This window comes from Culex pipiens, chromosome 2 (assembly GCF_016801865.2).
Source record: "Culex pipiens pallens isolate TS chromosome 2, TS_CPP_V2, whole genome shotgun sequence".
NCBI classification, from domain to species: Eukaryota; Metazoa; Arthropoda; class Insecta; order Diptera; family Culicidae; genus Culex; species Culex pipiens.
Window position 1 is genome coordinate 84,107,208 of NC_068938.1, and position 23,715 is coordinate 84,130,922.

Here is a 23,715-nt window from a genome sequence, read left to right on the forward strand (position 1 = left end):
TGATAAAGAACTTTCTGATAAATATATCATGTAAAAACATTTATTGCCCTTACTTGGCACTCGCTCGGATGTCGTCGTCGTCGGTCCGGTTAGGCGACGGTCCGAAGAGAGTCTGGAACAGGGGTTGATAAAATATTGGCCCCCGAAAGGAGGAACATGATGACGATGATGATGTTCGTGTTCTCTATCGAGACCCTTAGATGGACTCAACTGGAGCATTGGAATGGAGGGAATGAGGTGGCCGGCCAGGCAAGTTCTGGATACACTTTTCCAAAATGATTCCATTTGGCCGGAATCACTCTGCTGGTGCAGAGTAGCTGCTAGTATTCGGCTATTAGCAGCAGAGTCCTTGTTCCCGGGTCTGTGTACGTACGTCGTCATCGTCGTCGTACTACGTCGACCACTGGAGAAACACATCTCTGCAACTCTTGGAGCCAAACATACAGAACATATCAGACCTGGGCCGAGAGCTGTGTGTACCGTTGCTGGTCTGGGCTTTTGAATATATATGATCCCTTAGGAGGATGATTATACTGCCATCTAGAGCTTGTTATGGTCATAAAACTGAAATCCTTATTTTGATGAATGGCCAAAGTTGTTGTCTAATTGTTGGAATAAATTCTATTTGATATATCACATGGTGGTTATTACACAAATTTATGTACACACCACACAGCGGCACACATCTAAACTAGCGCTTGTTGGAATAGAAGAGGTAGGCCCCACCCCTGCCGAAACGAAAACATTTTCACCATCTCAAACGCAGTACTGCTCCGTTTGCACTGAAACTTTGTATGAGCGGTTATTAGAAGGGTTCATTTTTGGAAATATGATTCTTTGTTAAACATTGCTAATTGATTTGATAAAAAAAAATTGTGGATGTTCTATTCCAACCCAACTAAATTGACCTTTCAATGATAGAGATACCTCAATCCAAACTCCAATCCATGAACCAATCTAATGAAAATGGTCTAGTTTTACGCTCTTCGTTTGGCAAGCGGAAAGTTTTGCAATGGTGTTGTAGCAGCTCCTAATGGAAGGAGCGGAGACCATCTCTCATATTCGAGTGACAGGACCTTCGAGGTTGTTTGCCAGGCCAGGTTAGTTCTCCAGGTTGGCATGTGTGTGTGTGTTTGGTTGGTGTTAAGTTATAATTTTGGATGTATTTCTGCAGTCATTAGCATGCGCTACCTTATTATTAGGCTTAGTAGTTTATCACTCTCAAAAAAAAATGCAAATTTCACGAGAACCCTAATTGGGTAATTCTCCGCCAACTCACACAGCAGTTGCCCCGACCCCTCTTCGATTTGCGAGAAACTTTGTCCAAAGGGGTAACTTTTGTCCCTGACCACGAATCCGAAGTCCGTTTTTTTATATCTCGTGACGGAGAGGCAGTACGACCCCTTCAATTTTTTAACATGCGAAAAAAGAGGTGTATTTCAATAATTTGCAGCCTGAAACGGTGATGAGATAGAAATGTGTTGTCAAAAGGACTTTTATGTAAAATTATACGCCCGATTTTATGGCGTACCCAGAATTCCAAAACAATGTATTTTTCTTCGAAAAAAATCTATTATTTTTTGAAAACTCTGCTTATTTCCGTTACTCGACTGTAATTTTTTTTGGAACATGTCATTTTAAGGGAAATTCTTTTCGAATCTACATTGACTCAGAAAGGTCATTTTTTCATTTAGCACAAAATTTTTCATTTTGAAATGTCGTGTTTTTCTAACTTTGCAGGGTTTTTTTAGAGTGTAACAATGTTTTACAAAGTTGTAGAGCAGACAATTAATCACGAGTTATCGCGATTTTACGAAAAAAAGAGTTTTGAAATGTTGGTCGTCGTTGATCATGGCCGTTCATGTTCAGCCGCGACAGACACGGTCGACGAAACAAAAAGAAACACAAAAAGTAAGTTTTGTTCGTAAAATCGCGATAACTCTTGATGTTTGTAATGGGGCGTACAATTTTACATAAAAGTCCATTGACACCAATTTTCTATCTCATCACCGTTTCAGGCTGCAACTTAATGAAAAACACCTCTTTTTCGCATGTTCAAAAATGGAAGGTATCGTACCGCCTCTCCGTCACGAGATATCAAAAACTGACCGCGGATTCGTTATCAGGGACAAAAGTTACCGCTTTGGGCAAAGTTTTACGAAAATCGAAGAGGGGTCTGGGCAGTTTTTCCCGATTTCGTGTGAGTTTACCCATATATATAGAATTACCCATATAATTTTCCAAAAAAGTTTGAAAAAATTTCACTTAATTTGAACGTAGGTAGCACAAGAAACGTTCTTTATGGATGGGCACAATATATATTTTATTTTGAAACAAAATGTAGGGTATGCGAATTCATTTATTGAACTTTTTTTTATATTCAACTAATATAGCTTAAAAGTTGTTGCACAATTGTTGTTGCAAATGCATCTATTTTATCTTTTTTCATTTTGTTGAATTTCTTATCAGAGCAAAATTTAACAATCTTTTTAAGTCAAAATGATAAAAATAACCTGATTTTTTTGCGAATTTTTTTTTTGTTCAGCAAACATATTTTAACGGTTTTCATCTCACTTCTCAAAAGCTTAATTTGAAACAAAAATTATTTAATCTGTAACAAATTCTTCAAAATGTTACTCAAAATCTGAGCATAAAACAAATAAGTGGTATTTTTTAACTTCCACGGGAACTATCCCCCTAGCTTTTCAAGTAGGTATTGTGAAAATTTTACAAGATTCAGATTAACTCTGAAATGTTCTTAAAATGTGATTTTAAAGATAAAAAAAAACATTCTATTCATTAAATCTTGATAAAATCAAGCTTACAAATCAAATTATACCTTCAAAAAATAGATTTGATTTTGATTTGATTTGATGTGAAAACCAACAGGACCACAAGGATGACCTATGTAGCGGTTGCCTAGAATTACAGTGGCTCAGACTTAAAAGGAGCATTTTCAAATAAAAAACCTTTAAAAAATAGAAGTCACGAAAAACTAAATATGTTTTGCTAACAATTCTTCAAATGGTTAGTATCACACTTTTCAGTTGAAAACTAATAAAATTTACACAAAAAGGTCTTTCAAGATGAAATATCTTCGATGTTGTTATTTCAAAAATTTGATTTGAGAAAATTTATAAATTTCACGGGATTTCACGGAAATCTTCAAATTTCATGAATTTCACGCAGTCCGTGAAATCATTACTATTCACTAACCTATTATAAAAAATATAACGTAAAATGTTTTCTAATGAGGAAAATTTATTTCTTGAAATTGCAATTTAAAGAGTATTTAATACAGTCAATCGATTGCAAACCTCTCGAATTTTTAATGTATTGTATAAATGAAATAAGAATTGGTTTGATGTACATTGTGGCTTGATCAATGGGACAGAATTAGAAAGGGCTTCGTTCTGCATTCAAATTAATTTATTTTGACACTGAACCGTTATCTCAGCACTTCATCTTCTGCATTCTGCATGGTTGGATATGAAAAAAAAAATGAAATCTAAATTACAAATTTCAAGCTCAATTTTCCATTTTTTAAACAAAAATTACCAAAAAATGCAATTACATATATAATAACTGTTTTTCTACGGTAAAAAAATCTCAAAATATCTATAAATTCATGAAAGTATCGGTTTTTCTAAAATGTTTCGTAAATTTTGATTAAGGTTCCCAATATTTTTTGTTTCAAAAAGCTTCTAAATGTTCTGTTTGATTAAAAATACAGAAATTGACGTTATTCTTTGATTATTAAAAATCAAAATTTTAAACAATTATTATTTGCATTTTCTATAAAAATTGTTCCGTGCCATGTTTCTTAATATAAGGGTGCACAGCAACCAAGGAAGTTGTTGTGTTATTTTACCAAAATAGTCAAACTTACGGACCCAATCCTGCAAAAATCTGATTGTAAAAATAGTCAAACTTTGTTATAAATTATTTGGTAGACTGTACTTTAAGGGATGAATCAAAAATTAAATCGATAGTTCCCGTAGTTTTGAAGATACTAAAATGTCTGTAACACAAATCTGGGTGCAAAAGCTCTGGTTGATGTGCATCGTTAAAGCATTCGTTTCAATCTAAAAAAAGAATGTCCGACATTTTTCATTCTTATCCAATTCACTCTTTTTTATTATTACCATGCAATATACATCAAGTCAAATAAACTCTGTCCCCACCCAATTACCCAGCAAATCTCGCACACTGGCCTCAATTTAATCAAGCAAGACAATCCCACTAAATATTTCGCCACCAAATCCCCAGAAAGCAAAAAAAAAAACTATCTCTTCACCGAGTGCTGGCTCAATGTCCCCAAAATCGCTGCGCTCAACTAGCGGGCGATCCCAAGGCAAGCCAATCTGAAATATCAATCAGAACTTTGATCCCATAAAATATGTATACGAGCGAGACGAGAGCAAACTACGCAAGCGACACCAGAATTATGACGAAACGTTGAGCAAACTCTGCTGCTGCTGAAGGCTTCCAGAGGGAAGGCAAAAAATTCATCTAATAACATCTTTGAATAAATTATGAATAAATAAGGCAACGCGCTTTCATTCAATCGAGCATGCATGGATGGAGCCGCCGTCGTCGTCCAACGGAAAAAGAAGACGAGATAAGCAAGCAAAACATGTCCCATGGATCTCCGCAGGATACGAGACTTGGGGCTGGGTGGTTCGTCCTCGGCGCTGAAGCTCGTCGAAGGACATGCCCAAGCCCCAGCCCCCGTTTCCACAGCTAGCAGGGTGAGTGAGGAGAAAATATATCGCATATTACTTTGATTGGATGGGATGGATCTTGCCGGGGCACAACACATCAGGCCACATCAAAAACAAGCACAGCTGAGCAGAGCTCGGGCTTGCCATCATAGCCAAAAAGTCGTTTATTCTCTCTCGTGTGGCAAGCAAACATAAGATGCTGGGCGCAGGCATGCTTCGATGGATAAATGGGCCCTCCCGTCCGATGTGGTGGGGGGAGGTCCCAGGAATGGGTCAAGGGGGCCTGATCGGGAGTGGGGAGGTAGCGACGAGGGCCATAGTGGAGAAAATACGACCCTGGATTGGAGATCACGGTGGGGTTTTGTTTGGTGGAAAATGTACTGCCCAGCTGGTTTTGATTTTGCTTCGTTTTTTTTCATGTAATAAATCAATTTAGGCAACTTTTTTCTACGATTTGCTTAGTAATGTTTACTCGCTCCTTTAATTGTATTAAATAAAACCATTTAATCATAATAAAAGTATCCAAGATTTAAGCATTTTTTTCAAATCTTTTTAATGTTTTGTCAATATTTTCTCAGCCATCAGTGTGCTAAGATTTAATTTTATTTAATTTGTTCTCACAACTCAATAGTTTTATTGACAACAAATCTACAACACATCTTTGTAAAGATTATTATGTTTTTAATAATTGTTTCGTTTTTTGGTAGCTGTCCATTAGGGTGCCCAGAAAAAATAACCCTTTGCTCCACAAGCGGAAAACGGTTTATTGGGTTATTTTAAGAATCTGTGCAAATTTTGAGCGAAATTGGTTGAGATTAACCCACTGATACCCGAGCATAAAGTCAGCAATACAAAAATTATTTCATACAAAAATTACTTTTTTTTTAATTTTTAATAACTTTTTAGGATCGAGTTTTACAGCTTGGGTATGTTCTGCAAAGTTGTAGAGCATTGAATTTTAAATCAGAATATAACTTTTGGGAATATTTGGACGGAACTAGCGCACCCAGCACACGGTTTGGTCTGTAAGAAAATTGGGTTTTTCATACATTTTTTCGATTTTTCCCATACAAACTTCACCTACGAGTATCAATGGGTGAATGATGACCGATTTTGCTCAAATTTGGCCCAGAGCCCTGAAATAGCTCAAGAAACAATATTCAGCATGTGGAGCGAGGTTTTGAAGAAAAGTCCCATATTCTGCACGGAAAGGAGTTCCATCTTAAATTTAACAATTCAAATTAGCTGGCTTCAAATTGGTGGAACAGTGATTTTTTTGGTTAAATCAGCTAAAATTACAGGTAAATTTACCAACTTGGGATTGGTGAAACAGCTAACCCTGATTGCTGATTTGCTATCCAAAACTGACAGCCCAAATCAAAATGACATGAGAGATTTCACCAAAAATAATGGTGTTTCAGCACAATTTTGCCTACTTTTTACCGAAAAACTAGCTGGAACCGGCAGCATGGATTTTTTGACAGATCATCAGTTCGAGACCAACACAAAGCAATAGAACGTCTCGTATCGTGTTTGATCCTGTTTAAGCCGCTCAGTACGTGGAGTTTTGTGACGATTCTGTGTTTGAAAGTCGAAAGTGCAAGTGCGATGGTGGTGCCTGAGTGAATGGATTAAAAGCCAGGAAGACTTTCTGCGGGCTGAGATCTTCAGTTGATTAGGTGAGAAGTTTTTTTTTTGTGTTGAGGGAAAGAGGTTAGAAGTTGAGCCTCTAATTTTTGTTTGGACGATTGGTGGCATCCCTTTGTCGTGAACCCTTTGGCGGGGGAGGTGGAGGCTGGCGTTTGTCCACACTCCACTTTTTTTTGTATGGACATCTGTCTACGTGGGGGGAGGCTGCGGGTACAGAGTGTCTAGATATAGACTGGCCAATGTTTGACAGATCCGTACGAGCAAGGCACTTTATGCATTTGAAGCACATCAAAAAATAGAGTTAAATAATGTTAAATTACTTTAAATTAAGTGAAAGTTAATTTGAATTACATTTGGTTGAATTTAGAAAAAAGTAGAATTCAGTTAAATTAAGTTAAATTGATTGAATTTTGTTAAAATCAGTTAAATTATGATTAATTAAAAATCAAGTTTAATTAACTAAAGTTAAGTTTAGTATAATTAAACTGAACATAGTAAAAAAGAAATAAATTTAGTCAAGTGTGGTTATATCTAGAATTTTTTGTTAAATTTAATTAAACTAAGATACATTTTTTGAAATTTCGTTACATTTGGTAGAATTTAGTTCAATTGTTGTTAAAAGTTGTTTGGTAAAATTTAGTAAAATTAAGTTGAATTAAGTAAAATTTAGCTGAATTAGGTAAAATTAAGTTAAATTAAGTTGAATTAAGTTAAATTAAGTTAAATTAAGTTAAATTAAGTTAAATTAAGTTAAATTAAGTTAAATTAAGTTAAATTAAGTTAAATTAAGTTAAATTAAGTTAAATTAAGTTAAATTAAGTTAAATTAAAATAAATTAAGTTAAATTAAGTTAAATTAAGTTAAATTAAGTTAAATTAAGTTAAATTAAGTTAAATTAAGTTAAATTAAGTTAAATTAAGTTAGATTATGTTAAATTCAGTTAAATTAAGTTAAATTAAGTTGAATTAACTTCAATTTAGTTGAATTCAGTTAAATTGAGATAAATTAAAGTCAATTATGTTAAGTTAAGTTAAATTAAGTTGAATTAAGTTATATTCAGTTAAATTTAGTTAAATTAAGTTGAATTAAGTTTAATTAAGTTAAATTCAGTTAAATTAAGTTCAATTAAGTTGAATTAAGGTATATTAAGTTAAATTAAGTAAAATAAAGTTAAATTAAGTTAAATTATTTTAATTTTAATTTGTATTTTTTTATTTATGTATTTATGTATTTTTGTATTTTTGTATTTTTGTATTTTTGTATTTTTGTATTTTTGTATTTTTGTATTTTTGTATTTTTGTATTTTTGTATTTTTGTATTTTTGTATTTTTGTATTTTTGTATTTTTGTATTTTTGTATTTTTGTATTTTTGTATTTTTGTATTTTTGTATTTTTGTATTTTTGTATTTTTGTATTTTTGTATTTTTGAATTTTTGTATTTTTGTATTTTTGTATTTTTGTATTTTTGTATTTTTGTATTTTTGTATTTTTGTATTTTTGTATTTTTGTATTTTTGTATTTTTGTATTTTTGTATTTTTGTATTTTTGTATTTTTGTATTTTTGTATTTTTGTATTTTTGTATTTTTGTATTTTTGTATTTTTGTATTTTTGTATTTTTGTATTTTTGTATTTTTGTATTTTTGTATTTTTGTATTTTTGTATTTTTGTATTTTTGTATTTTTGTATTTTTGTATTTTTGTATTTTTGTATTTTTGTATTTTTGTATTTTTGTATTTTTGTATTTTTGTATTTTTGTATTTTTGTATTTTTGTATTTTTGTATTTTTGTATTTTTGTATTTTTGTATTTTTGTATTTTTGTATTTTTGTATTTTTGTATTTTTGTATTTTTGTATTTTTGCATTTTTGTATTTTTGTATTTTTGTATTTTTGTATTTTTGTATTTTTGTATTTTTGTATTTTTGTATTTTTGTATTTTTGTATTTTTGTATTTTTGTATTTTTGTATTTTTGTATTTTTGTATTTTTGTATTTTTGTATTTTTGTATTACTGTATTTAATTTTTTTTATTTGTCAATAGAATATCGCAACAAAGCCGTACTATTAGGATGATCAACTATAACGTAGTTTAAAAAGCCTGGAAACTATTGAAACATCCAAAGAACTTACTCTACCAAAAAACGTACCAAGAATAGCGGAAAATCATGCTACACCAGGAAAAAGTGTTTTGAAAATTTAAAAACAACTTTACAGGCAGCAAGGGATTTTTAAAATGATTTCGAAATTACCAGTTAAAACAGTCGAAAAATTAGCTGGACTTACCGAAAAACGAAGCAAGAACAAAAAAGAAACGAGCTAAATCAGCCAAAAGGCTGGGTGAATAATGCGTGCTTTGCAGGCAGCAACGGAGGCTTTTGAAAGAAAACTTGTAGAAATAGTGGAAAAATTAGCTATTCCAACCAAAACACCTACCAAGAATAGTGGCAAAGTTAGCTAAACTAGCTAAAAAGATGTGTGAAAATACCTGGCTTCGCAGCCATCAATGGAAAATTTTGAGAATGATTCCAAAAAACTAGTTGAAACAGCCTAAAAACACGCTGGGCTAACTATAAAACTTCCTAGAATACCATAAAATCTAGCTAAAATAGCTAACAGACCTTCTCAAAACATACAGCTTTTGAGACTGACAGTATTTTTCCAGCTTGCAAATTAGTAAAATTTACTAAAAATTTAGCTGGATTTATCATTTTTAGGACCTGGATCCAGCTGTCAAATCCAGGATTTATTTTTAGGATTTCCAGCTAAAAAAATTGGTGGTTGAAAAAACAACCATTTTTTTAGGATTTTTAACCGAAATTTAGTAAGATTCACGATAAACCTTCTTTCCGTGTGGGCACCCTACTGTTCATACAAAAATGATACGTAAACTTTCGAATAAAATTTATGAACGATTTGGTGTCTTTGACAAAATTGTAGTTTGTAAGGACTATTCAGACTAAAATGGTGCAAGTTTTTTTGGCAATTGTCGAATTAACTGTTTTTAACAAAAATTGAATTGTATTTTATATTTTTGAAATTTTTTGGTACAGTCATCCCTCAAGCACATCCCTTCGGCACAGTGTACAGATCGGCCAATCTTCAAAAAATCATAGCAAATCGAAAATTGAACATGTAACATGTATAACGATTCGCATTTAATCCACCAATTCGGAACATTTTTTTCTTGCGGATGTAAACAAACTTTGGTTCTCTCCATGAGCACATTATTTTTACAAATTATGATTTCACGCACTGAAACCAACGAAATTCAAGCTTAGTTATGTTTTATGAATGGTCTGATAACTTTTTTTGTGAAAATATCAGTTAAATTCAGGTGTTCCACAATTGTGGGAGGCACAATAACATCCCACAATTATGGAACATGCAATTTGAAGGCAGTGTTTTGCTGCTCTGAATGAAATAGTCTTGGGATGCAGTTTTTTGTTTTAAAAGTACTACTTTTACTAGTGAAATAGTGTCTAAATAAAGGTTCTAAAAATAGTAGGGTCGACAGAAAAAGTGCATTTCGCATGCTTTTGACAAATTATCACAAAAGTGTCCCAACTTTCGAGCCAAAGCGAAGCATGGAGAAAAGTTTTGCCACCGAATTATGACTTTTTGAAAAAAATGTGCTTTTTTTAGAAATAATAATTTTTAATGAAGAAACAAATTTGCAATCAAAAGTACTTCACAGATTTTTTGGTAAAGTGCACCGTTTGAAGATAAAGCTGCTTAAAGTTTAATTTAAACTGAAAGATTTCCTTTTGATTTTTGAAAAAGTGCCCATGATTGTCCATTCCTGAAAATATGTTTTCGAATACAGTTAAGACTCGATTATTTGCCTTGGCAAAATTTCACTTCGGATAATCGAAACTTTGGGTAAGCGAATCATGATTTTTTTTCTTTGTCTTTTTTTGAGCTTTAGCATGACCCTTAAGCAACACTACAGTGATTTAAAATTTGTAAATCCAAGATGGCGGCCAAAATGGCGGTGATGAAATGGAGCCTAACATTTCAAAAGGGCACACAACTTTTGTAAACATTAGTTTATCCCTTTCACTCAAATGACAGTTAACATAAGGTGTGAAAGGGACACACTCTTGCTTAAAAAAGTTATGTGCTCTTATGAAATGGCAAGCACGAAATATTGAAAACATATTTGACTTGCAATCAACCATTCAAATTTGACTAAAAGAGATCGCAGAATTCGAATTTGATGTTAAAAGTAAGAAATTAAAATAAACATGATTATACGAAGACCCATACAAACCATCGGATAATCGAATTTCTGATAATCGAAACTTCGGATAATCGAGTCTGGATTGTAGTTTTAAAAAATCCAATAAAATTGTCTAAGAGACATTGAAGATTCGACCTCTAGTTACTGAAAAATAGCGAATAGAAGAAAAACAAACAAGAAAATTTAAGAATACTCAGTCTCATCCAAAAATTTCCACATTTTCTAATGCCAATATCTCAGCAACTAATGGTTCAATTTTCAATGTTGAAAAATGAAACACTTGTGAAATTTTATGATTTCAAAAAATATTTTGAAAATTTTGTAACTAATATTTAAATGGGCGTGATATTGAATGTTTGGCCCTTTCTTTGTTAGCTAATCCGAAAAATTAAAAAAAAACTAATCTGAAAAACCGTTCTCAAGATACAGTTTTTTTTTTGAAAATTTTAATAGCCTTTTTGAATGGATAGCTGTCAAATTGTTTGGAGACTTTTTTTCAAAATGTCTTCTTTGGACATAGAAAAATTACATCGAAATCAAAAACACAACAAAAAAGTAAACAAATTTTTTTTAGAAAATTCTGAGAAATTCTAGAGAACAAGGAAAAAATGCACTTTAAACGCTTCCCACTTTATAAATTTAAATAGGGTTCTTCAATACAGCATTTTTTCCATTACCGTTTCATTCAAAATTCAAGAAAAACGGAAATAAAAACTTTCAAATTTTGATGTCACATTTATTGTGATTGCAAAATGTGATTCTGCAATCTCATTGAAATGACTGGTTGTAAACATTTAGAAATTTGAAAGATTAATTTGTAATATGATTCATTTTAATCGAATGTTATTTTTTAGTGATAGATATTATAATTCATTTTTGATATTCTGCAATATTTTAGAATTGTTAAAAAGTGTTTGAAATTCAGAAAATGCATATTTAATAAAACGCAATTAAGCGTTTTATATTTCAAATCATTGTCCCTAGAGGACCCACCCTTCTCGTGGGTGGTTGTTTTTCCCCGGCAGCCATCAAGCTTTTTCTATGGCATTGCTGCTGTGCACGCGAGCAGTCCTTCTTGCGCTCTATATCTATAGCAACCAACATTTTCTTGATTGAAGTTGAAGCTTTTTGAAGCTATTAGGAGCTTGCTCATCAACCCAGCTCTACCGAGCTGGCTGGTTCGTCCGTCCGTCCAAACATGGTGGGCTGGACCAATCTCGACTCGACTCTGCCGATGATGCTGATGATGATGGCTATGGTGGTGGAGCTGCTGGTGTTTCTCATAATAACATAAATATCGAGAATGGCAAGCGAAAGAAGCGAATTTATTAGACTTTTCCGAAAAACGGCATCAAGCTTTGGGCTGGCAGCCAAACGAGCGACCATTTTTTTTGCTAGGGCGGTTTGAAACAGGGTTGCCACTTTAGTTGATTTTAATTTTATTATAATTCACAAAATTGGTACAAAAGGTTACTTTCGACCTTAAAAAAAGTTAATGGCTTCAAGAACTTTACATAATTTCAATATTTTATCTCAAAAACAAATATTTGAAACTTATCTCAATTTATTAATACAAATTGGCAGCTCTCGCCAGTCTTCAATAAGCTTCCAATCTCTCACGAAAAGCACACAACAAAACTCATTTGCTGTGGCCACCGGGAATGAGACGTGGCCGGAGTCTGCCGGGATGGGGAACCGGCATCCCAACCCTAAAAGAAACAAGCGAAGAAATCTTCCGACCCCAAGATCTACGGTGTCAATCTTCGTTCCATCCATTTCCATAACCGTAATCATATTTCGTGCGAGATGTGATATGGTTTTGATGCCCCCATCGTCCTCCAAGAAGACTTCTTCATCTTGACGGTCTCCCAGGGCTCTGGGGGAGGACTTTTGCGCGCAGGACAGGGCGCCTCTATTTCACGTTGATCGATTCAATACATATACGGGACACGTCTTCCGATAATGTTGCAGACGAGCAACGACGTCGTCGATGTTCAAAGCGTTATGTTGCAAAAGGGACTGGGACGGGATGGAAGAAACGGGGGTACACAACATAACGTAACACAACTGCCGCACTAAATATAAACAATAACTTAGGATAACCCTCATAAGTCTTGTACGTGTTATTGCGCGCTCCAGCAATATCGTATACCATTGTTGTGTTTGTGTGTGACTGTTTCTTAGGGCACTATACACTCTGGGAAAACAAAACAGTTTTTGACGCAAAGTGATATCGAAAGGATTGCTTTCGTAGAAAATTGAACCCAATAGTTTGGAGTTTCTTTCGAGCCATGGTGCAGATTTCAGCAATTTGTTGCCATAGTATGACTTAGGAAAAGCTATTAAGGTAGTTTGTCAAATATTTAGTCTAATTGATCCATCAACGTAATTTAAAAGCTATTTTATTTCAAGTTTTTGTATTCTCCCCTGAGCAATTCTTTGCCAAAACCGGAAATAAATTTAATTTTTATTTTTTGACTTGGTTCAAACTTTGTAGGGACCTTCCCTATGACCAAATTTGCTATTTTGTTCACGCATACAAGGCTCCATACAACTTTGGCAGCTGTCCATACAAAATGGTACGCAAATATCCGAAAATCTGTATTTGGTGTCTTCGGCAAAGTTGTAGGTATTGACTAGGACTATTAAAAAATAGGTAGGGGAACAGCATCTAATTCCAACGTGCCTCTAATGTTGGCAGGTCAGAACTTTGACATTCAATTAAAGCTAATTAAAAGCGTTTTCAACTGAAATCGAGTGATAAATAGCTCAATAAGAAGTGAGCAAGCAAGTTTCTATCAAAAGTTTTGCAAAATTAGTAGTTTAAATAGTGAAAATCAGCAAATTGGATGGAGTTAGGAGCGAGAGCTTAACCTGCCAAACATACGAGAATTTCCCCTATACGGAAAAAATGGCCGATTTGTAAATTAACTTTTTCACAAAAAAATCCCAAAAAAATATTTTTTAGCTCTTTTGTATGTTTTAAGAGACAAAAACCGTAACCTTTGAGCTAAAGAGAAGTACGGATAAGAATTTTGCCACCGAGTTATGATTTTTTTGAATGATGTTTTTTCGGAAAAAATAAAAATTTCAGTAAAAAAAGAAATATAATAAAAATGACTTCAATTTTTCAATTTGTACTTTTAAGATTTTTTGATAATGTGAACCCATTTTCAAGATACTATGCTATTGGTCAAATTTTCAATGTTTAATAATGAAAAATTTGTGAAATTTTATGATCTCTACGAACTTTTTTTTTTGAATTTTTGAATCAAGACTAACATTTCAAACGGGTATAGTATTGAATATTTGATCCTTTTGATATGTTAGTCTTTTAAAATTTTCAAAATATTTGCATTGAAAATTGGACAATTAGTTTTTTAGATATTGGATGAGACTTGAAAAACTTTAATTATCTTATTTCTATTTCTTTTATTCGCTTTATTTCAGCATTCACAGAACCAATCTTCAATTTCTTTAAGGCAATTATACTGGCAATTTGTAGAACTATTTGAACAATCTAGGGCACTATTGAATAAAAAAGAAAAACAGGAATTTTTCAGATAAAAATCAATTTTATCTTGAAAACGAAGATATTTACGATTGCAAATTTGATTTTACAATAAAAAGAAATTTCTTTAAAAGAACACACACACCAATTTCAACTCTAATACCGGTTTTTTGTCCTTTAAAACACATTAAAGAATTTTATAAATTTGAAAATATTTATTATGAGATTTTTTTTGTGAAAAAAATTAAATAAAATTTAGTAAAGTTACAGATTGTGTGTGTGTGTGCGTTGCGCGTTGAAGTTTGCGCCTTGGTACGGCTCCGCGAAAGTGCCCTTAGAACCGCCGAATTACCGTTCCGCCGCGACCGTGAGTGTTATCAATTAGCGCCGGAGTGCGTCGCGGACCGGCACAGTGTGTTATAATTGACCCGCAATCGACGGCCGGGCAACAAAAGAGAAATTATTTTTGCCATCCATCGTCGTCGTCGCGGGATAAACAGGCAGAACAACGCAAGAAGTGTGGTGTAGCAACAAGGCCTGTGGCAGTGCTGTTGTGTCCATTGCGTATACACACACTAAACGAAACCGCGCGCGGTGTGCTGAGAGTGCGTTTTTGGAAAAAAGAAAACAAGAAAAGTTTTTAACTTTTTTTTTTTGCTAAAATAAAATAAAAATTATTTTATTGTGCTATTGTGAAAAATTCTGTGCTGTAAAGTGAAGCGCATACACGCACAAACGCAGGACGTCCTCTTCCGGATATGAAGACCGTTAGGCTTCGAGATAAAAGCCCCGTTACGGTAGCGTGAAAAAACCGGGGCTAGGTCTCGGTAGCCCTTAGGTGGTTCCCCACCCCGAGACTAGGTAGCGCAGCCCTGATAAGGCTGCCTACCGAAAACGAGGATCGCGAATGGCAAGAAGATTGGATATCCGGAACAAACGGCAGATGCCCATTGAAAAGCAGATCACCGATTGGCGACTCGGTTCTTGGAACTGCAGGTCCCTAAACTTTCTGGGTTTCGAACTCGCTTTGGCGAATGAGTTGCAACCTCGCAACTTCGATGTTGTGGCACTGCAGGAGGTGTGCTTGGAGGAGGAGCAGGTGCTCGACTGGCCAGGTCGGCAGACCAATTCCCGTTTTTTTCTGAGTGGCGGCAAGGACAAGAAGCTGGGTACCGGCTTTATCGTGCGGGGCAAGATGCAGGATCGCGTGTTCGGCTTCACGGCGATCAGCGAGCGGATGTGCAAGTTAAGAATACGAGGCCGGTTCTTTAACTATAGCATTATCAACGTGCACTGCCCCCACGAAGAAAAGACCGATGATGAGAAGGAAGCATTCTACGCGACGCTGGAGGAGGTGTACGACGGCTGTCCGCGGCAGGATGTAAAGATCATCATTGGGGACATGAACGCTCGGTTCGGAAGGGAGGAAATGTTTCGACCGACAATAGGCCCAGAAAGTCTACATGCGGTCACGAACGACAACGGCCAACGCTGCATCGACTTTGCAGCCTCCCGTGGAATGGTGGTCAGGAGCACCTATTTTCCTCGCAAGGATATCCACAAAGCCACCTGGACATCACCTGACCAACGGACGAAAACGCAAATCGACCACGTCCTAATCGACGGCCGATTCTTCTCGGACGTCACACACGTGCGCACCTTTCGTGGTGCGAATATTGACTCGGACCACTACCTAGTTGGAGTTGACATGCGCTCAAAGCTGTCGACGGTGTTTAACCAACGCCGGAGCCGGCGGGCCCCTCCGTTCAACACCGCGTGTCTGCAGAACGGAGATGTGGCCCACAGGTACGCGCAGCAGCTGGAAGCGAATCTGCCAGGTGAGGAGGAACTTGGCGCAGCCTCGCTCGAAGATGGTTGGAGCCGTATTCGCTCAGCCATCGGCAGTGCAGCAGAAGCCACGCTGGGTAGTGCGCTCCGAGTCAGTCGAAACGATTGGTACGATGACGAGTGCCAACAGATTACCGCCGAGAAGAAGGCAGCTTACGACAAGAAGCTGCATAAGGCGACGAGAGGGAACGTGGAACGGTACCGGCAGGCTCGGAATCGGCGGGACGCGGTCTTCAAGCTCAAGAAGCACCAGCAGGAAGACCGAGACTGCGCGGAAATGGAGCAGCTATTCCGAGCTAACGAATCGCGGAAATTTTACGAGAAGGTGAACCAATCCCGCAAAGGCTTCGTGCCGCGAGCCGATGTGTGCAGGGATAACGAGGGAAACCTGATCGTGAACAAAAGCGAGGTGTTGGACAGGTGGAAGCAGTACTTCAACGAACACCTCAACGGCGATGAAGCGGACAGAGACGGTGTTGGAGTCAACCTTGGAGCGCCCGCAGCTGATGAACAGTTCCCGGCGCCTGATCTAGAGACGGTGAAGAGGGAGATCAGGAAGCTGAAGAACAACAGAGCTGCCGGCAAGGATCGGTTACCCGGTGAGCTCTTCAAATATGGAGGAGAGAAACTGGCGAGGGCGCTTCACTGCGTGATCTCCAAGATCTGGGAGGAGGAGAAGCTACCGGAGGAGTGGATGGATGGTGTCGTGTGCCCCATCTATAAAAAGGGCGATAAGCTGGACTGCGGCAACTACCGCGGCATCACGCTTATCAACGCGGCCTACAAAATCCTCTCCCAGATCCTCTGCCGCCAGCTGTCACCCCATGCAAGGAGGTTCGTGGGGCCCTACCAAGCAGGCTTCACTGGCGCGCGCGCCACCACGGACCAAATATTTTGTCTCCGACAGATCCTCGAGAAATGTCGTGAGTACAACGTGCCCACACATCACATCTTCATCGATTTCAAGGCGGCCTATGATACAGTCGACCGCGAGCAGCTATGGCAGATTATGCACGAGAACGGGTTTCCGGATAAACTAACTCGACTGATCAAGGCTACCTTGGATGGTGTGATGTGTCACGTGCGTGTTTCGGGGGACTTAGCGGAACCCTTTGGATCACGCCGAGGGCTGCGGCAAGGTGATGGCTTATCCTGTGCGCTATTCAACGTCGCCCTTGAGGGCATTATTCGAAGGGCGGGCATCGAAACGAGTGGCACGATTTTAAACAGGTCCTACCAGCTGCTTGCTTTTGCCGATGACATCGACATAGTGGCAAGAAACCTGGAGACGGTGAAGGATGTCTACACCCGACTGAAGGTACAAGCAAGGCGTGTAGGACTTGGCATGAATACGACGAAGACGAAGTACATGAGAGGAAGGGGTTCGAAGGACGTCGGCCCCCCAAGTCTCACCCCTCTAACTGTGGATGGTGATGAGTTGGAGGAGGTGAGCGAGTTCGTGTACTTGGGATCGCTGGTAACCGCCGACAACGACACCAGCAAAGAGATCCGGACTCGTATTTTTGCTGGGAATCGTGCTTACTTCGGATTACGGAAGACCCTCACATCGGATCGAGTGCAGCGCCGCACGAAGCTGACGATGTACAAAACACTGATTAGACCGGTAGTCCTCTATGGCCACGAGACCTGGACGTTGCGGCAGGAGGACGAACGTGCCCTTGGAGTTTTCGAACGGAAGGTGCTACGAACGATCTACGGTGGAGTGCAGGTGTCTGACGGAGTGTGGCGAAGACGCATGAACCACGAACTGCACGCGTTTCTTGAAGAACCGACCATCGCCACCCAGGCGAAGATCGGGAGGCTCAGGTGGGCCGGCCATGTCGCCCGAATGGACGAGAGCCAGCCTGTCAGACTGCTTTTTGACCGCGCTGAACCAGCTGGCGGAACAGGCAGAAGAGCAGGGAAAGCGCGCGCACGGTGGGGAGATCAAGTGAATGGTGATATCCGGAAGATCTGTAACCTGGGAAATTGGAGAGTAGCAGCTCAAGATCGAGAAAGATGGAAGCGTCTTCTTGCTACAGCACGCGTACCTGGTGCGCTATGCTGATTGGTATGGTATGTAAAGTTACAGATTTTTGAATACTTTTCGGACTATTTTTGTATGAACAGCTGCCAAAATTGTATGGGGGCTTGTGTTGGTGAACTGATAACACAACATGATTTATTTGGCCGTAGGGAAGGACCCCACAAAATTTAAGCCAAATAAAAAAACACACAAACCAAAAATAAAAATGATCAAAATTGGCCGATTTTTAGAGAATTGTTTCCTTCAACAATTCCTTAAATAATTAGGAGGCAAAACAAATTTAGCTTTTAATTGAAATAGTAATTTAAATCGGTTGTAAGCTATATGAAATAGTTTGAATTTTTTTTTAAATTTTTTTTTGAGAGATCAGACAATATCAAAAATAATTCATGATTTAAGGCCAATACGCTCCTCGCAAGAAAAGGGGTCATGAAATGGCTTTACGAACAGCATAACAACGGAGAGGGAACGGTCCGTGAGTCACGCTAGGTTATATTTTGAATACTGAGCAGTTCTCTACGGAATCGGTCTTTTTTCTTTAATTTTAATTTTTGTATTTTTTAATCTGGCTGAAACTTGTTTGGTGCTTTCGGTATGCCCAAAGAAGCCATTTTGCATCATTAGTTTGTCCATATAATTTTCCATACAAATTTGGCAGCTGTCCATACAAAAATGATGTATGAAAACTCAAAAATCTGTATCTTTTGAAGGAATTTTTTGATCGATTTGGTGTCTTCGGCAAAGTTGCAGGTATGGATACGGACTACACTGGAAAAAATGATACACGGTAAAAAAAAATCGGTGATTTTTTTATTCAACTTTTTATCACTAAAATTTGATTTGCAAAAAAACACTATTTTTAATTTTTTTTTATTTTTTGATATGTTTTAGAGGACATAAAATGCCAACTTTTCAGAAATTTCCAGGTTGTGCAAAAAATCGTTGACCGAGTTATGAATTTTTAAATCAATACTGATTTAAAAAAAAAATCGAAATTTTGGTCGCAAAAACTTTTCAATTTCATTTTTCGATGTAAAATCAAACTTGTAATCAAAAAGTACTCTAGTGAAATTTTGATAAAGTGCAACGATTTCAAATAAAATCCATATTTAAGTGACTTTTTTGAAAAAAAAAACAGCCAAACAGCCCACCATTTTTCAATGTCGATATCTCAACAACTTATGGTCCGATTTTCAATGTTAAAATATGAATCATTTGTGAAATTTTCCGATCTTTTCGAAAACAATATTTTCATAAATTTTAAACCAAGACTAACATTTTAAAAGGGCGTAATATTGGATGTTTGGCCCTTTTGAAATGTTAGTCTTGATTTAAATTTTTTTATCAATTTATATTTATTAAGAATAGTATTATTCCATTTTTTATTTCGTTTTGCTTATTCAGCTTTTATTCATTTCATCTTTTTTTCCTATTTTTAATTTTCTTTTTTCTTTGTTACCTTATCATTTTTGTCCGATTTTTCCTCTTTCCTGTCTTCAGTGTTCACATTAGTCGACAACCGGCCAAGAATTGAGATGACTTTGAGAGACGCGTCGGCTCAGTTTGGACGAAACAGAATTGTAAAAAAATAGCAGAAAAAAACACAGCACAGCCGAATTTCTTTAATTTTAATTTTTGTATTTTTTAATCAGGCTGAAACTTTTTTGGTGCTTTCGGTATGCCCAAAGAAGCCATTTTGCATCATTAGTTTGTCCATATAATTTTCCATACAAATTTGGCAGCTGTCCATACAAAAACTAACTTAATCCACCTACGTGGTTGATGCCTTCCTCACCACATTGTCACAGCAGAATATTTATTAAATACACTTGGTTAGTGGCATTTTTTGGGCACTTACCATGGAATGATGTGATAGAAACACTTCCGTCATTTGTTTTACTGGATCATACCACAACCTTGCGTGAGTGCTCTAAGATCAATGATGAAAGACCATGATCAGTCTAACCTGGATAAGTAACGATATGTTGTTGTGTGTTAGTTGTAATCCTGAAAATAATAAAAAAAAATAGTAAGTCGTCGTGATTGCGCTATCTTGCCACTCGCTAATATATATTTTTTAAGCTATGCGGTGTGGCAACCAGAATGATTTTTCGTTTCAAAAAAATATTATTGCGTTATCGGGTCACTCCTCTTTACCATTGCTTAATGCACAGAGTTATCAAAACTCTGTTCAATAACCAATGCCCGGGCTTGTGACCGGCAGTTAAGGTTCTCAATAATTTCTTTTTCAGGTACGATTATCAATCAACAATTATTTTGATTACAATTACTGAGAACTAAAACTGGCAGAGTTACCCCGTTTTACCCCAACGACAATCATAGAAGACTTCAACTACACGGAGTACATTTTCCAGGTTCAGATTCTTCTTTACAGATGTCGTTTTTGAAGATTTCAGCCAACATGAATATTTCCATATTCGGCCTCTTCTAACGCGAAAGACTTCAGCTAATATAGATTATTATTCTATATTCAGCCTCTTCCGTTCAAAGTGTTATATTCAGCCTCTTCCTCTATACATTTGGGAAGACTTCAGCCAATATAACTCGTAGAAATTTCTTGTGAAGTTTGATATTAATCGAGGTAAAAGTTATGCTGATGGTGTTCCAATTACATGAGCCAAATATTCTCGATGTTTTTGTGCCAAATCACGTTTAGCTATATTTTCAAAAGAAAATAATGTTGATCTACTTGTTGGGATTAGCACATCGTAATGTAATCCGTAATATTGCAAAACAATTGGTTTCTTGTGATTGTCGACGATAGGTAGAATTTCCATAGTGTACGGCATGTTTTCATCATGACAGTAAACATAGATAATTCTTTTCAAAAGAATGCATAAAGCCATCAATGAGTCTTGTATTCCCCATACTTTATCTGTACAACAAATTTTCAACAATTCTTTGAGTTTTTCACTTTCTGAAAATTCTGGGCCTACTTCCGAAAAGAATGGATCTTGTTGCAAATAATGGAAAAACTGCTTATATTTCCATACACATTCAAATGCTAGCATTCTTAAATCTTTGTGGAAGGCTTCAGATCCCGTTAATGCATAGGAAATAGCGTTGAATTGACAGTTTCCATCTGGGGTGATGTTAATTTTTCGAAAACCTTGAAGATCTTCTGAATTATGTAGATTTACTCCCGATCTATTTCTCAAACATTGTTTGGTTAGTTTTAAGAATTTTGTACAATATTCGAGATGCAATTCAATTTCGCGATCATCACTTTCTTCATTGAAATATTTCAATAAATGTAGCTGAAGATCGTCTACTGAGCTGTAACAAAAGTTGTCAAACACTAAGTTTTCGACTCTTGATTGAGTATCTAGCCATGTTATGATCTGTTCAGATTTGTAGCAAGAACTAAAATCACTCCGGCAGACACAACTCATACAAAAGCTGTTTTTAAGAGATATATCATCATCCATTATAACTGGAGACTCGATATTAGGTACTTTGTTATCGTTACCTTGATTTGCAATCACTGAAGATTTATTACCATTGACTATAGCGTAAATAGGCTTATGATCCGAGAAATAACATTCATAAACTCCTGTTTCCAAAACATCTACATCTGAGAATATCACATCAAGTCTGGATCCTAAAACTGTGGTGCTTTCATTTGGCAACATTGCATCTCGCAAATTCCAGCTACTCATCATTGCATTAAATTGCTGAACTTGGTTACTGTTTACATCATTCAAATTGAAATTAAAATCACCCATAAGTATTAGAGGCTGGGCAATATCACCCTTGATTTGTTTAAGTGTACTATTAAAAGTCGAATGCTTTACTTTTGGTGATTTGTAGCCACTGATTATCGATATTCCATCAATAGAAATATGGAACAAGTCAATGTGGCCTTCATAATTACGTTTGTTTTCATAAAATAAAAGTTTCCTATTCATAACCCGAGCTCTTGCTCCTGACTTCACGAAACACATTACGCCTTTGGAAATATTTTTCTTCACATAAGCAGGTCGTGGAAATTCGTCTGAGCGATACAACATATCGAACTTTGGAATTTCAATATGATCACCAAAGGAAGTACCTGTTTCAGAAAAGATCAGCACATCACACCGTGTGTACCACTTGTCAGATAATATGTGCTCTAAACTTGTTTTAAGCGATTGTACGTTTAAATAAATAAAAACTAAACCGTTTGTTTCTGACAAATTGTTGAAAACCAAAGGCAATTCTCTTTCGGTTCGCATTCTTTGAACTTCATTAGAACTTAGCGTTAATGTATTGTTGCTTTTCATATTTCCTGGAAACTTTCCCAGAATGTATAATCCTTGGAGTGAAGTAACTCGACTTAATGCCACGTAAACAAGTTGACGAGTCAATCTAGAAGGTTTCCTGAAATCTAAACAAACACTATCATATGTTTGGCCTTGGCTCTTGTGAATTGTCAGAGCTTCACAAGCCACCATAGGAAACTGGTCGCGAAAAGCATGATGATCTTTGGTGCGATAAACTGTCATCTGATACTTTTGTCTTGGTATTGGTGTCCATTTTAAATTCTTACCGAGTTTTTCCATTCGTGTTTTATATTCCTTACGCTTTTCTCTTCCTACTCGATGATCACCAAAGTTGAGAAAAACTATCATAACTTTTTCTGAAACTGGATCACACTGTATGTCTTCTAGTGTTCCAGTAGCTCCATTTACCAGTCCGTCAGAAACATTAAGGTTAGCTGTCAGCATGTACTTGATGCCCTTTTTGAAACGTAGAGTAAACGGGTATCCACCACATTCTTTCGTTGGTTTTTTCCTGTAGAATTCTAGTTTCTTTTCTTTCTGTTGTGCACTTAGTTTTCCTGTAATTGTATCTATGGCATCACACACTATCTCTACTTCATTTGATGCTTCAATTTTTTTATTGTTATAGTTTTCAACATCTGCGTTAGTGTAATAGAGTCGCATTACTTCATCCGGAACTTGATTCTCTTGCACCTCTCGGGTTCTCAATAACTCGATGTCCTCGGTTGTCATATTTCCAGCGGCAAAGTTGTTAAGAGCACAAACAAAATTCAAATCACCCTTTTGCCGCATAACTTCTGTAAGTTCATAGAAGTAAAATTCTTCCCATAGCGAAGATCTATCCATCCTTAACAAGCTTTGCTTGGGAGTGGTGAAAATAAGCGCGTCTTTTACTGGAGGTAACTGATTATTATCTCCGAGTAGAAGGACTGAAAGTCCACCAAAACTTTCGTTTACTCCAGTTATTTGTCGACATCTAGTGTCAATTCTACTGAAGGTAGTACTTCCAACCATAGATATTTCGTCGATAATAATAAGCTTGCAATGTAACAATTGAAGGCGCAAATTATGCGCAGCTTCTGCTGGCAAATCAGGCATATTTGCATTTTCTTGTAAAGGTAGGGAAAATGCTGAATGTAAAGTGTTTCCTCCTATCAAAAATGCAGCTTTTCCTGAAAATGCAGTTAACAGCACCTTCACAGAGTCAAAGTTTTGATGTGCTTTGACCCCAACTTCATATTCAAGGTGATATGAAATTAACTGGTACAATGTTTTGATAACCATACTCTTACCAACTCCAGCAGATCCAGAAATAAATATTCTGATTGGAAGCTTCCCAACCCGGAAGCTTTTATAAACGTGCATAACAATTTCCTTTTGCCGAAGATTTAATTTGTTCAATAACTCCATCACT

At 36.4% G+C, this 23,715-nt stretch overlaps 1 protein-coding gene across 2 annotated transcripts in view; it reads right to left on the reverse strand.

Annotated features, from left to right (window-relative positions):
* LOC120422760 (uncharacterized) overlaps positions 1-23,715 on the reverse strand; it is a 175,321-nt gene that overhangs the window by 39,700 nt on the left and 111,906 nt on the right. The gene's annotated exons all lie outside the window — the stretch shown is intronic.